This window comes from Oryx dammah, unplaced genomic scaffold (genome assembly GCF_014754425.2).
Source record: "Oryx dammah isolate SB20612 unplaced genomic scaffold, SCBI_Odam_1.1 HiC_scaffold_23, whole genome shotgun sequence".
NCBI lineage: Eukaryota > Metazoa > Chordata > Mammalia > Artiodactyla > Bovidae > Oryx > Oryx dammah.
In genome coordinates, this window is record NW_024070207.1 from 61,295,179 (window position 1) to 61,310,354 (window position 15,176).

At 37.0% G+C, this 15,176-nt stretch overlaps 1 long non-coding RNA gene across 1 annotated transcript in view; it reads right to left on the reverse strand.

Moving 5' to 3' along the window:
• The window catches only part of LOC120881897, a 60,836-nt gene extending 50,833 nt beyond the window's left edge, over window positions 1–10,003 (reverse strand). Inside the window, exons 1-2 of the long non-coding RNA XR_005725355.1 lie at window positions 9,907–10,003; window positions 9,452–9,490 (exon numbers count right to left, since the gene is read on the reverse strand). This is a non-coding gene — a long non-coding RNA (uncharacterized LOC120881897). The remainder of the gene's footprint in view (window positions 1–9,451; window positions 9,491–9,906) is intronic.
• Between the last annotated feature and the right edge of the window lie 5,173 nt (window positions 10,004–15,176).

The following is a 15,176-nucleotide window of genomic DNA, read 5'->3' on the forward strand; positions in this document are numbered from 1 at the left end:
GACAGCTACATGTAGAAGAATGAAACTAGTACCCCTCCTAATACCATACTCGAAAATAAACTCAAAATGGATTAAAGACTTAAGTATAAGGCCAGAAACTATAAAGCTCTTAGAAGAAAACACGGGCAATACACTCCTTGACATAAATCAACAGCAACATCCTCTATGACCCATCTCCTAGAGTAATGGAAATAAAAACAAAAATAAACAAATGGGAACAAAATAAATTTAAAAGCTTTTGAACAGCAAAAGAATAAATACGGTGAACAGTCAACTCTCAGAATGGGAGAAAATAACAGCAAATGAAACAACTGGCATAGGACTAATCTCCAAAATATACAAGCAGAGGATGCAACTCAATAACAGAAAAACAAACAACCCAATCAAAAAGTGGGCAGAAGACCTAAACAGACATTTCTCCAAAGAAGACATACAGATGGCTAACAAACATATGAAAAGATGCTCAACATTGCTCATTATTAGAGAAATGCAAATCAAAACTACAATGAAGTATCAACTCTCGCTGATCAGAATGGCCATCATCAAAAAGCCTACAAACAATAAATGCTGGAGAGAGTGTGAAGAAAAGGGAACTCTTTTATGCATTTGATGGGAATGCAAAATGATACAACCACTATGGAGAAGAGTATGGAGATTCTTTAAAAATCTATGAATAAAACTACTATATGACCCAGTAATCTCACTACTGGGCATACACTCTGAGGAAACCATAATTTAAAATGACATATGTATCCCCAAAGTTCATTGAAGCACTATTTACAGTAGCTAGGACATAGAAGCAATCTAGATGTCCATCAACAGACACATGTATAAGGAAGTTGTTGTACATATACACAGTGTGCTATTACTTAGTTATAAAAAGGAATGCATTTGAGTCAGTTCTAATGAGGTGGATCTACCTAAACCCTATTACACAGAGTGAAATAAGTTAGAAAGAGGAAAAAATAAATTTCATCTATTAACACATATTTATGGAATCTAGAAAGACAGTACTGATGATCCTCTGTGCAGAGCAGCAAAGTAGACACAGACATAAAAAACAGACTTTTGGACACAGTGGGCTAAGGAGATGGTGGGATGATTTGAGAGAACAGCATTGAAATATATACATTACCATATATGAAATAGACAGTGGAGTTTGATGTGTAACACAGGGAGCCCAAAGCCAGTGCTCTGTGACAACTTAGAGGGAATGAGGGGCGGGGATGGGAGCTGGTATCAAGAGGGAGGGGACACAGGTATACCTATGTCCAATTCATGTTGATATATGGCAGAAATCACCACAATAATGTAAAGTCATGACCCTCCAATTAAAAATAAATAAGTAAATATAAAAGAGATGTGGTACATGTATACAATGGAATATTACTTGGCCATAGAAAGAACACATTTGAGTCAGTTCTAATGAGGTGAATGAACCTAGAATCTATCATACAGAGTGAAGAAAGTCAGAAAAAAACAAATATTGCATGCTAACACATATATGTGGAATCTAGAAAGAAGGTACTAATGAACCTATTTGCAGAGCAGCACTAGAGACACAGACACAGAGAACAGATTTGTGGACACAGTAGGGGAAGGAGAGGTTGGGATGAATAAAGCAGCAACATATACATATACATTACCATATGTAAAATAGATAGCCAGTGGGAATTTGCTGTACCATGCAGGGAGCTGAAAGCCAGTGCTCTGTGACAACCTAGAGGGGTGTGATGGAGTGGGAGAAGGGAGGGAGGTTTAAGAGGGAGGGATATATGTATGCCTATGGCTTATTCGTGTTGATGTTTGGCAAAAACTAATATAATATAAAGCAATTATCCTCCAATTGTAAAAAAAATTAATTTTAAAACAGAAGGATTTCATAATATTGATGAAAGGGTGAACTCTTAATACAAATATTCACTGCTTCAACATTGTTTGTCATTAACATAAACAGAAATATCACCTAAATTTCAGTTCAGTTCAGTCGCTCAGTTGTGTCCGACTCTTTGCAACCCCATGAATCACAGCACGCCAGGCCTCCCTGTTCATCACCATCTCCCGGAGTTCACTCAGACTCACGTCATCGAGTCCGTGATGCCATCCAGCCATCTCATCCTCTGTCGTCCCCTTCTTCTCCTGCCCCCAATCCCTCCCAGCATCAGAGTCTTTTCCAATGAGTCAACTCTTCACATGAGGTGGCCAAAGTACTGGAGTTTCAGCTTTAGCATCATTCTTTCCAAAGAAATCCCAGGGCTGATCTCCTTCAGAATGGACTGGTTGGATCTCCTTGCAGTCCAAGGGACTCTCAAGAGTCTTCCCCAACACCACAGTTCAAATGCATCAATTCTTCAGCGCTCAGCCGTCTTCACAGTCCAACTCTCACATCCATACATGACCACAGGAAAAACCATAGCCTTGACTAGGCGGACCTTAGTCAGCAAAGTAATATCTCTGCTTTTGAATATACTATCTAGGTTGGTCATAACTTTTCTTCCAAGGAGTAAGCGTCTTTTAATTTCATGGCTGCAATCACCATCTGCAGTGATTTTGAAGCCCCCAAAAATACAGTCTGACACTCTTTCCACTGTTTCCCCATCTATTTCCCATGAAGTGGTGTGACTGGATGCCATGATCTTTGTTTTCTGAATGTTGAGCTTTAAGCCAACTTTTTCGCTCTCCTCTTTCACTTTCATCAAGAGGCTTTTTAGCTCCTCTTCACTTTCTCCCATAAGGGTGGTGTCATCTACATATCTGAGGTTATTGATATTTCTCCCGGCATCTTTAACAGTGTAATTTCATTCTTTTGTTAATTGCAAATATAGCTTGCTACAGTATAAGAACTCATCAAAAATCAATGACACCATTTTCTGAAAATCAATTAGTTACAAGGAATTTACTGTAAAACAATAATGATTATTTTATTATTATTTGTAAATTATGTGCTACATATCTCTAGTATCAGTAACATACATATATCATAATGTTTTTCCACACAGACAGAGTTATTAAACATTTACCAGCATACCATTATCTAATCATTTCACTTTTTTCATTAATTTTCATTCAATGTACCTAAAACTTTAGACTTTGGTATACAGATGCAGAAAATAGTAAATGCAAATTCTTGCCATCTAAAAATGGCATAATATCCAACATTAATGAGAATCCTATTTGTTTTGACATGTGACAAAGGCAAAGGTAATCATGTTCTTTTTTCTTATCTATGAAGTATAATATAACCAAAATTTGAGGAGAAAGGAACCTAATGACTCTGTACACAACTCCAAAGGTAGCCCCTTTGGATCTTAATAATCAGGGGTTGGAAGAAAAGTTATGACCAACCTAGATAACATATTCAAAAGCAGAGACATTACTTTGCCAACTAAGGTCTGTCTAGTCAAGGCTATGGTCTTTCCAGTAGTCATGTATGGATGTGAGAGTTGGACTGTGAAGAAAGCTGAGCACTGAAGAATTGATGCTTTTGAACTGTGGTATTGGAGAAGACTCTTGAGAGTCCCTTGGACTGCAAGGAGATCCAACCAGTCCATTCTGAAGGAGATCAGCCCTGGGATTTCTTTGGAAAGAATGATGCTAAAGCTGAAACTCCAGTACTTTGGCCACCTCATGTGAAGAGTTGACTCATTGGAAAAGACTTTGATGCTGGGAGGGATTGGGGGCAGGAGGAGAAGGGGACGACAGAGGATGAGATGGCTGGATGGCATCACGGACTCGATGAACGCAAGTCTGAGTGAACTCCAGGAATTGGTGATGGACAGGGAGGCCTGGCGTGCTGTGATTCATGGGGTCACAAAGAGTCAGACACGACTGAGTGACTGAATTGAACTGAACTGAAGACGCTATATTAGAATTTGACTTCTCTGCAATTTCCATTAATAGAAATCCAAAGCATTATAAATGTCCACATTGACTCTCCAGCCTAATCCCCTTTTGTTTCCCTATAGGAAAGGCTGTGGTATTTCCTTATCTCCGAAACATACATTATGCTTTCCAATGCCTGTCCCTTCACTCAAACTCTTCACTAGGGATGACCCTTCCTCACAAACTACTATTTGAAGAGTCCTGTCCCCAGTACACCGCTAGTACTAACCATCAGTTCATAATCCACTAATCTGTTCTAAGAAGGCTGATGCTTTTCTAAAAAAACTCAAGATTTTCTCTAATACCCAAAAGTGCATATATTTTTTCTGTATATTGACCCCTTCAGAGAAATCCTTTGCCTTTGTCTGATGAAAATTATCAGTTAGGAAACGATCTATAAAGCATTCTGTACGTCTAAAAGTATACATCAGTTCAGTTCAGTCATTCAGTCGTGTCCAAATCTTTGCGACCCCATGAGTCACAGCACGCCAGGCCTCCCTGTCCATCACCAACTCCCGGAGTTCACTCAAACTCATGTCCATCGAGTCAGTGATGACATCCAGCCATCTCATCCTCTGTCGTCCCCTTCTCCTCCTGCCCCCAATCCCTCCCAGCATCAGGGTCTTTTCCAATGAGTCAACACTTCTCATCAGGTGGCCAAAGTATTGGAGCTTCAGCCTCAGCATCAGTCCTTCCAATGAACACCCAGGACTGATCTCCTTTAGGATGGAGTGGTTGGATCTCCTTGCAGTACAAGGGACTCTCAAGAGTCTTCTCCAACACCACAGCTCAAAAGCATCAGTTCTTTGGTGCTCAGGTTTCTTCACAGTCCAAGTCTCACTTCCATACATGACCACAGGAAAAACCATAGCCTTGACTAGATGGACCTTTGTTGGCAAAGTAATATCTCTGCTTTTGAATATGCTATCTAGGTTGGTCATAACTTTCCTTCCAAGGAGTAAGCAGCTTTTAATTTCATGGCTGCAGTCACCATCTGTAGTGATTTGGGTGCCCCCCAAAATAAAGTCTGACACTGTTTCCACTGTTTCCCCATCTATTTCCCATTAAGTATTGGGACCAGATGCCATGATATTCATTTTCTGAATGTTGAGCTTTAAGCCAACTTTTTCACTCTCCACTTTCACTTTCATCAAGAGGCTTTTTATTTTCTCTTCACTTTCTGCCATGTGTGGTGTCATCTGCATATCTGAGTTTATTGATATTTCTCTCAGCAATCTTGATTCCAGCTTGTGTTTCTTCCATCGCAGTGTTTCTCATGATGTACTCTGCATATTAGTTAAATAAGCAGGGTGACAATATACAGCCTTGATGTACTCCTTCTCCTATTTTGAACCAGTCTACATACACACATACATATATATTTTTTCAAGAGATTAGATATAGTAAACTGTGCACTTGAAGAACTGAAGAACTATGGATGGAGGTCCATAATATTGTACAGGAGGCAGCTAACAAAACCATCCCAAAGAAAAAGAAAAGCAAGAAAGCAAAGTGGTTATCTGATGAGGCTTTACAAATAGTAGAAGAAAGAAGAGAAAAGAAAGGGAGAAAAGAAAAGGTTCATCCATCTAAATGCAGAGTTCCAAAGAACAGCAGACAAGAAGGCCTTCTTCAATGAACAGTGCACAAAAATAGAACAGCAGAAAGGAAAAGACTAGAGATCTCTTCAGGAAAACTGTAAATATCAAGGGAACATTTTGCCCAAAGATGGGCACAATAAAGGACGCAAATGGTAGAGATCTACTAAATGCTGAAGGCAATCAAGAAAAGATGGAAATAATAGATGGCAGAAATAATACATTGAAGAACAGTACAAAAAAGATCATGATGAATAGGATAACCATGATGGTGTGGTCAGTCACCCAGAGCCAGACATTCCTGAGTATGAAGTCAAGTGGGCCTTAGGAAGCACTGTTGTTGTTAATAAAGCTAGTGTATGTGTTGGAATTCCAGTAGAGCTATTCAAAACTCTAAAGGATGATGCCATCAATGTATTGCACTCAATATGTCAGCAAATCTCGAAGACCCAGCAGTGGCCACAGAACTGGAAAAGATCAATCCTCATCCCAATTCCCAGAAAGGAGAGTGCTAAAGAATGTTCTAACCATCAGACCATTGCACTCATCTCCCATGCTAGTAAGGTCATGTTTAAAATCTTGCATGCAAGGCTTCAGCATTACATGAACCAAGAATTTCCAGACATCCAAGCTGAATTTAGAAAAGGCAGAGGAACCAGAGGAACCCAAACACAAGGGGATTCCAGAAAAAAACATCTATCACTGGTTAATCGACTACGCTAAAGCCTTTGACTATGTGAGCCATAACAAACTGTGGAAATCTCTTAAAGAGGGGAGTACCAGACCATCTCACCTGTCTCCTGAGAAACCTGTATGCAGGTCAAGAAACAAGAGTTAGAACCCTGTTTGGAACAACTGATTGGTTCAGGATTGAGAAAACAGTATGACAAGACTGTCTGATGTCACCCTGTTTATTAACATATTCACTGAGTACATCACGAGAAATGCCAGGATGGATAAGATGAGTTACAGGATGGAATTAAGATAGGTGGGAGAAACATCAACAACCTCAGATATGTGGATAATATCACTCTAATGGTAGAAAGTGAAGAGGAACTAAAGAGCCTCTTGATGAGGGTGAAGGAGGAGAGTGAAAGAGGTGGCTTAAAACTAAATTAAAAAAAAAAAAACTAAGAAAATGGCATCTGGCCCCATTAATTTATGGCAAATAGAAGGGGAAAATGTGAACGTAGTGACAGATTTCTCCTTTGGCTTTAAAATCACTGTGGAGGTGACTCCAGCCATGAAATCAGAAGATGATTGCTTCTCAGCAGGAAAGCTATGACAAGCCTAGACAGTGAGTTGAAAAGCAGACATTATTCCACTGACAAAGGTCAGTATAGTCAAGGCTATGGTCTTCCCAGTGGTCACAAACAGTTGAGAGAGCTGGACTATAAAGAAGGCAGAGTGCCGAAGAATTGATGCCCTCAAACTGGGAAGGCTAGGGAAGACTCCTGAGAGTCCCTTGGACAGCAAAGAGAGCAAATCACTCAATCTTAAGGGAAACCAACTCTGAATACTCAGCAGGACAGATGCTGAAGCTCCAGTATTTTGGTCACCTGATCTGAACAGCCAACTCATTGGAGAAGTCCCTGATGCAGGGAATTATTGAGTGCAGAAGGAGAAGAGGGCGTCAGAGGATGAGATGGCTGGATGGCATCACTAATGATGCAATGGACATGAACTTGGGCAAACTTCAAGAGATGGTGAGGGACAGGGAGGCGTGGGGTGCTACGAGTCGGGGTTTCAAAGAGTCGGACAAGACTGGGTAACTAACACAATACATATATTTATTGATATATGAGTGTTTTGCAGTTTAGAAGTGAAAACGGTTTTACTATCACCATCATAATTTTTCAAGATGTCGCCTTTCCTTTCCATTACCACCTGTTGTATTTCACCTGCAACATCAATAGGATTTAATTGCTTGAAATAAATTAGGAAAGTTCTAAATACTGAAAAATGAACTGGAGAGCTGGCATTACAGATAGGCATTATATTCACAAGGGGCTTTTAATAGTAGATTTGGCAGTCTGATTTTAATCAGTTTTTTTTTTCACAAGGGAATGTTTGAAGATAATGTTGAGGAAAGATTTTTCTGACTGAACTATGCAGTACAGTTTGGAGCAGAGAGCTAGGAAACCATCATATGTGCTAAGCCACTTCAGTCATGTCCAAATCTTTTGAGATGGTATGGAATGTTGCCTGCTATTCCCTTCTCTGTCCATGGGATTCTCCAGGCAAGAATGCTGCAGTAGGTTGCTCTGCCCTCCTCCAGGGTATCTTTCCAACTCAGGGATAGAGCCTGCATCTCTTATGTCTCCTACGTCTCCTGCATTGGCAGACAGGTTCTTTACCACTAGTGCCACATGGGAAGCCCCAGGAAACCATAGGATATAGCTATAAAATAACAAGAACAATAGCAAGAGCAATGAGGAGGATATGAATTAGTTGGAAGAGTAGTGGAAATAAGAGAAAGAGGAGGAGGAAGAGATATAGCATCTGTAGCTAATATTTACCAAATACTATATATAAAAGAACACTAAAGATAATTATCTTTGGCAATATTTACAACAGTTTTCAGCATTGGCACTATCTCCATTTTGGAGATAAAGCAATGAAAGTTGTGAGCAGTTGAGTACAGTGCACAAGGTCACAGTAAGTTTTATCTGAAATGTAAATCCAGGCAGCCTGACTCTAGAGTCTAATTTGAAACCACTCTGCTGAATAGTTTAGACGTGTGATTTCTCTGAGGCTGCTATATACCCATGATGGCCCAAGATAAGATTAACTCAACAGTATTTTGATAAAATTTAACTTGAGGACTGTCAATTCAACAATACTTAGTTTACAATTGAGAACATACTTGCATCTTCCTACTGGGGACTACTATAAACACCAAAGATATATACTACAACAGTAGGTTGAAAGGGATTAAAACCAGAAAATATTGAAACCCAAAAGAATCTAAGAACTTCAGAACTCAGGAGAGAGAGGCCATAACAATGCTCAAAAGTAGCTAAATGGAAACTCTTTACATTCAAATCTGGGTTCAAGGTATCAATCTTATACACTTCTAATAAGTGATTATCAAATTTTATAATTGAGTGTTTATATATCGCACCTAGGATGACAATATATTTTTTAAACATCCATAAACTGTTAACTTATACTTAAACAATTTAAGTTTATATATACAAGGAAATTTGCAAAGGAATCTCCCAGTGCACTTTCCATACCTGCCATAGCTAATTATATGTAACAATTCTTTCTGTTATGTTCTGTGACTAAAAATTAATAAATCAGTATCTCTTTCATGAAATATATCCATATTCTAACAGTCTTTCTGTGTATTCACTTGCAAATTTTTCTCATTTGTAAGACACATCTTTAGTACAATGGTAAATCAATCATAAGAAATACTCTGGTAAACAGGTATATCCCCTGTGAAAAATGAAAAAAAAATTCCTACTGTTTAATAGCTCTTACACACTAGCAAAAACACAAAATAATAATTGTCCACCAATAACTTGGACATCATACACCATATCTCACACACACACACACACACACACACACACACAGCTTAAACAGTACAGACAAGAAAGGATAGTGTTTCCAAATATCAGGACATCTAAAATGCCAGACCCAAAAGAGATGAGGTGCTAAAACTTTTACAGAACAAACTTAAATGGTTTCCTTGCAAAGTGAAACATCTAGCTATCCAGATGTTTCCAGCTGGGTAATTAATGTACAGAAAAGATCCCATTTGACTCAATTTTGTTCCATATTACAGGCAGTTGTTAATAGTAGCAATTTCAAAGCAATTTAGTAACTATACTTTGAATCATAAAATTATAAAGGTGAGTATATCCATCTTATTATATTCAGTTCTTAGCATTACAACAAATTATTTTTTACTTAACATTTCTCAATAGATTTTGTTGTTGCTATTACTATTATTTTCTTACCTGATCTTCTCCTTGCATAGCTTGCTCTTCAACTTTGTCCTAAAGGGAGAAAATAATTTATGAAGAAAATGCAGCAAAGGAAAAGAAAATCAAAATTTTTAAAAAGAAGTTAAGCTGTTAAAAAAGCAAAGATGAGTTAGTAGTAATTTCTGCATAGTGATTTTCAGTTCTACTTCTGTGGGAATTGCTTAAATTCATTAAATAGTATTATTTTAGTAAAGTTATTTAATCATCTACAAATCAACCTGACTATATTTATTTGCAAGCAATATTTCTACATCTTATAAAACATTTATGATTGTGAAATTTTGTAAATAAGGCTTTTAAGATCAAACTGTTCTATCTCTTAAGCTTCTGACATCTCTCTCATTTAAGATTACTGATCCATCATCTGAAATATTAATAATATGTACATGTATTTAGTTCCCACCCCCATAACTAGAGATAAAATTCACCTGAGTCTGGAGACTTGTACTCTTGGGAATTTCATTTCTCAGAAAAGCAAACCATGATAAGAACTCTTTCTCTGGTTCAAATTCTGACACGAAAGAAATGTTTAAAAGTCACAGTACCTACAGGAGAGAGTAACCATATTATCTTATAGTTAGTAAGTATTAATGAAGGAAGGGAATAGTAGGCATAGTCAGACACATGTCTTGCTATTAATAGAATGACATTTCCAGCAGCTGTCCAAATAGTTCAAATCCCCCATCACAACTGTAATGTACCTCAAAGTCAGTATAAAAATCAACCAGCTACCAATTCTTGAATTTAACTGTGAATGGACTTGAGGAACTTCCTACTCTATAGGCTCTGTAAGTGATAAATCACCTATTGAGATAGTTAACATAATTTCCCTAACCTTCAGCTTACCATGCAATCTGCCACTATAGAGCCAAATATAGTGAAATAGTTAACCATGTACTAATCTTTAACTACACATCTTTAGTCTTTATATTTAACTTTACATTTAACTTTCTATTCATAGGGCAAGAAAAAATGAGACTGTAGAAGACCAAAAATATAAAGTTATTTGAATTTTATAGCTTTATAATTGGTTAAGATTTTTCCCTTGAAATGTTGAAGAATAGAAAGAAAGATGAACTTCAATTTTAAACATAAAACTGGTCAACCACTTGTAAAAGAATGAAACTAGAACACTTTTTAACACCATACACAAAAATAAACTCAAAATGGATTAAACATCTAGATGTAAGACCAGAAACTAAAAATCCTAGAGGAAAACATAGGCAAAACACTCTCCAACATAAATCACAGCAGGATCCTCTATGACCCACCTCCAAGCATAATAGAAATAAAAGCAAAAATAAACAAATGGGACCTAATTAAACTTAAAAGCTTTTGCACAACAAAGAAAACTATAAGCAAGGTGAAAAGACAGCCTTCAGAATGGGAGAAAATAATAGCAAACGAAGTAAGTGACAAAGAATCTCAAAAATATACAAGCAGCTCTTGCAGCTCAATTCCAGAAAAATAAATGACCCAATCAAAAAATGGACCAAAAACTAAACAGACATTTCTCCATAGAAGACATACAAATGGCTATCAAACACATGAAAAGATGCTCAACATCACTCATTCTCAGAGAAATGCAAACTCAGACCACAATGAGGTACCATCTCAGGCTGGTCAGAAAGGTCCAAAAGTCTACAAACAATAAATGCTGGAGAGAGTGTGGAGAAAAGGGAACCCTCTTTCACTGTTGGTGGGAATGCAAACTAGTACAGCTGCTATGGAGAACAGTGTGGAGATTCCTTAAAAAACTGGAAATAAACTGCCATATGACAGCAATCCCAATGCTGGGCATACACACCGAGGAAACCAGAATTGAAAAGAGACACGGGAACACCAATGTTCATCAATATTTACAATAGCTAGGACATGGAAGCAACCTAGATGTCCATCAGCAGATGAATGCATAAGAAAGCAGTGGTACATATACATAATGGAATATTACCCAGCTATTAAAAAGAGTGCATTTGAATCAGTTCTAATGAAGTGGATGAAACTGGATCCTATTATACAGAGTGAAGTAAGTCAGAAAGAAAAACACAAATACAGTATATTCATGCATATATATGGAATTTAGAAAGATGGTAATGATGACCCTATATGTGAGACAGCAAAAGAGACACAGAGATAAAGAACAGACTTTTGGACTCTGTGGGAAAAGGTAAGGGTGGGATGATTTGAGAGAATAGCATTGAAACAAATATATTACGATACATGAACTAGATTGCCAGTCCAGGTTTGATGCATGAGACAGGGAACTCAAGGCCAGTGCACTGGGATGACTCTGAGGGATGGGATGGGGATGGAGGTGGGAGGGGGGTTCAGGATGGGGAACACATAAACATGCATGGCTGATTCTTATCAATGTATGGCAAAAACCACTACAGTATTTTAAATTAATTAGCCTCAAATTAAATAAATTTTAAAAATAAAAATGAAAAGAACCAAGTTATAGAAACAAAATAAATAAATAAACATATATTGATGGTAAAGCAAAGCAAGTATTGTAAAAGTTAACAAATACAAAAATTAGTTGCATAGGCTCTGTTCACAGAACAGAGATTCATCCATTTATCTTTGGGTGAAAAGGCTTAAGTATTTGAGTAATCAGTTTAGATCAACTTCACTATAATATAATGAATGAAATGAAGATAGCCAAAGGGATAATGTCTTAGAGCATACTATTAGTTATCCATAACAGTTGTATCACAGAAGGCAGAGTAAAACTATGTCTAATTTACATTCATAAGCAGTCCCAATTATTTTCATATCTAGATATTTTCTTTACTGGTACACTTAAGGATATTTCATTAATAATGTAAGCTTCACAAATGCTGCTATTCATTAACACACATTGCTCTGGGATACTTAGTAAATAAGTTTACTGATTTTTTCTATTTAATTTATTTAAAGTTATTGAAATATAACTTCACTGTACTTGAAAAAAAGGAAAGAATAAAGAGCATTTTAATGAAAAATTTTGTGCATGTCAGAAAGGTTTATGTTTTCAGATGGGAGACAAAGATTTTTAAATTTTATTATTAAATAAGCCCCAAAAAGGTTACTGCAGGTAAGATTAATATGAATGGGTTGTCTTGAAGCTAAGAAATGAGTTACTTGAGCTTTCCTTCTAATTGCTGAAGAGTAAGCCATCTGCTTCATCATCATTTAAATCACATTCCATTCTCATAATTTATAACCATTTTTTTATAGTGGCATGGAACTAAGAGGCAAACTAAGAAGCAAAAGGAAGGCTAAAGGAAACTGTACAGTAACCTGAGGATATAAAAACACAGCTTGGCAGGCTGATTTCACTGGGATTTTTAAAGTATACTTTAAGAATTAGTTCCACCATGGAAGTAAAGGTAATCATCTTTTATTACATCCCTCTAGTCAATATTTCAATGTGTCATATATGAATATTAACTTTCAGAATGTCTACTGCTCTATTCCCAATTCCAAAGTACATGAGGTTTTACACAAGTGAGCAATAGTGGAAATAAGGAAAAAGAGCACTTTTCTTTATCAGAAAGTGCAAGAAAATAACCCATAAAATAAACTACAGACCCACACTTGGTGCCACTGTCTGAAAAGCTGGAGACAGGAAGTCAAAACTTATGTTTCTTATTATAGAGTGATGCATTCCCTCTCAGATGTAAGCATGAACTAGGTTTGAGGATAAATTCCAAAAACAACACATAAATTATTTTTTCATGTAATCAAATGGATTACAATTGGACCCTGCGAAATGACCATCAGCATTCCATTTTTAATTTTTGCAAAATTATTTATGTTTTGCTAATTTTCCTAGAATAGACGATTAATTGTGAAGCCTCAAAAAGTTTCTCCAAACTCTCTAAAAGGCACTGGTAGTTAATTATGGTGATCTGTGATATTAAAGGGACAAGTGAGAGTTGAAATTCAAGTAATTCCTATTATTTCATTCCAGAAAAAGAAACTTCCCTACTCCTCTGAAGGATATATATATCTCCATCAGTTAAGTTCAGTCACGTCCAACTATTTGCAACCCCATGGACTGCTGCACGCCAGGCTTCCCTGTCTATTAACAACTCCCAGAGATTGATCAAACTCATGTCCATCAAGTCGGTGATGCCATCAAACCATGTCATCCTCTGTCACCCCTTCTCCTCCTGTCTTCATTTTTTCCTAGTATCTGAATCTTTTCCAGTGAGTCCATTCATTTCATCAGGTGGCCAAAGTATTGGAGCTTCAGCTTCAGCATCAGTCCTTCCAATGAATATTCAGGACTGATTTCCTTTAGGATTGACTGGTTTGATCTCCTTGCAGTCCAAAGGACTCACAAGAGTCTTCTCTAACATATCTCCATAACTTCTAGTAATTTCCTGGTTCTTCTGATAGTCTAGTCCCTTGATCCCTCTCATCCCTCTCATTCTGTCTTTCACTCCTCTGTCCTTTCACTCAGGGATTGAACCCCTGTCTCCTACACTGCAGGTGGATTCTATATCACTGAGCCACTGAGGCTTCACAAATATGGGATAGTAGTTTATAAATGATTCCTTGCTACATAAAGTCAAACAATGTTATTCAGATTATTATCTCAAAATCTCTGAATTGAGCTTTCTGACCTTCTTCATCAACACTTCCCAAGCTTTCCACTATCACCTTATATGGTGTTAGCTTTCAAAATTAGCTCTCTTAAATTCTGCTTAGAGAAACCTGATTTCTCACATATTTGAGTCCCACAAAATTAGAATACAGAGTGCGTGGAAAAATCTGGTTGTTTTCTTACCATTATTTATTTTTTATTTATACTTCTTTTCAAAAATTATACATTATATTGGAATATAGTTGATTAACAATGTGTAGTTTCAGGTGTATAGCAAAGTGATTCAATTATACACATATATGTCTATTCTTTTTCAAATTCTTTTCCCATTTAGATTATTACAGAGTATTGAGTAGAGTTGCCTGTGCTATACATTAGGTCCTATTTGTGATCTTTTTTAAATATAGCAGTGTGTACATGTCAATCCCAAATTCCCAATCTATCCCTCCTCCCACCCTTACCCTTGTAAACCTAAGCTCATTCTCTAAATCCTGTAACTGTTTCTGCTTTGTAAATAAGCTTGTTTGTCTATTATTTTAGATTCTGCATATAAGCAAGATCATATATTTGTCTTTCTCTGACTGACTTCATTAAGTATGATAATCTCCAGCTCCAGCTCCACCATGTTGCTGGAAATGGCATTATTTCATTCCCTTTAATGGCTGAGTAATATTCCATTCTATATATGTACCATACCTTCTTTATCCATTAAACAATTGATGAACATTTAGGTTGCTTCAATGCCTTGGTTATTGTAAACAGCACTGCAATGAATACAGGGTTGCATGTACTTTTTCCAACCATGTTTTTTCCCAGATATATGCCCAGGAGTGGGATTGCTGGATCATATGGTAACTCTATTTTTAGTTTCTTAAAAACGTCCATATCATCCTCCATAGTAGTTGTACCAACTTACATCCCCCCAACACTGTAGGAGGGCTCCCTCTTCCCCACACCTTCTATAGCACTTGTAGACCTTTTGATGATGACCATTCTAATTGGTATAAGTAAATGTCTCTTTGTAGTTTTGATTTGCATTTCTCTAATAATTAGCAATGCTTAGTGTATTTTCATGTACTTCTTGGCCATCTGAATGTTTATTTT